The sequence below is a fragment of the Coturnix japonica genome, chromosome 4 (genome assembly GCF_001577835.2).
Source record: "Coturnix japonica isolate 7356 chromosome 4, Coturnix japonica 2.1, whole genome shotgun sequence".
NCBI classification, from domain to species: domain Eukaryota; kingdom Metazoa; phylum Chordata; class Aves; order Galliformes; family Phasianidae; genus Coturnix; species Coturnix japonica.
Genome location: NC_029519.1, coordinates 16,134,667 through 16,135,794, shown reverse-complemented (window position 1 = coordinate 16,135,794; position 1,128 = coordinate 16,134,667). Strand labels below are relative to the sequence as shown.

The 1,128-nt window shown below is 42.3% G+C and overlaps 1 protein-coding gene across 2 annotated transcripts in view; it reads right to left on the bottom strand.

Moving 5' to 3' along the window:
- Positions 1-529: 529 nt before the first annotated feature.
- The window catches only part of RNF128 (ring finger protein 128), a 27,017-nt gene continuing 26,418 nt past the window's right edge, over positions 530-1,128 (bottom strand). For both annotated transcript variants that reach the window (XM_015860738.2, XM_015860737.2), the window contains exon 7: positions 530-1,128. This exon is cut by the window's right edge and continues 833 nt beyond it. The gene's annotated coding sequence lies outside the window, so the exon portion shown is untranslated.

The window sequence follows — 1,128 nt, the reverse complement described above, 5'->3', positions numbered from 1 at the left end:
ATTCAGATTTACATTTTGAGCTCATAACCAACCAATGCTTCCTGGACTTGATTTGGAAGCCTGCAAAAAGAGGGTTGCGGCCAACTCAGTTGGGTAACATTTCTTTATTTCCACGTTGTCAGTCAGCAATACAAGGCTGTACCTACTGCCAAATTAGATACAGTTAGAAAGTTGTCAAATCCTCTAACATCACAGCAAAGAAAAACAGGCTTTACCCCTGCCCTCCCAGCACGCTAAATTGGCTATTCAGCCTTAGCAGCCTGCCCTATAGCGCTTGTTTTTCCTTTATATAGAGTACAGCTACCCTGCTCCCGCCTTTCGGTAAAGTTTCAGCCCACACAACTGAAGCAGCCTGCACATAATTAGCACTCTTTATGGTTTTATATGGTCTTTATACTGGTTCAAGCAGGAGCTGCTGTTTTGGCTTCACAACACTCAATGAGTCTCAGAGTTGTGGGACAGGGCAAACCTGAGAAGTGCATCTGATTCCACACAAGAGCTAGTAAGCAACATTTCACGTCAGCCAAAAGGAGGTCATCAGAATATAGTTTTATTTACATTTTCATATTCAAATTCAATACAAATCACAAAATATTTACAACATTTTAAATTATACTATAGATAAGAAAATGCATTGCTTTTCCCCTGCAGATTCAACAGTACCTTATTGTGGGCTTTAAGACAAAGCTCTGCTAACATTAGAAACAAACCATAGCTACAGAGATAAAAAAATAAAGTGCATCTGTAAGATGTCCTTACTTACCCTTAGCGGGCAAGGCCCTAGACTTAATATTGAGGCACCCAATGCTCCTCCACAGCCCCCCACCCATTCAACTCCTCACAGGTGGCTGAACATTTCTCCAATCATCTGTTACATGTACAGGACATTAGCTGGCCCTGCAGCTTTAGCACAAAGGCAAGACACTGCACAGCAATAGTCCAGAACGGTCCAGCATTTTCTGGAGACTTGGTTCTTTCCCCAGGTACTGTCTGAACAAGACACAGCAGATCCTTTGAGAAGGATCTATTTTCCCATCTTCAGGGCAAGTCTTCCACAAAGCCAGAGCTCTTGCATATTGCTGGTGCTAGAGACAGTTATAATTCCAAAAACCATGTAGGATCTTTCAG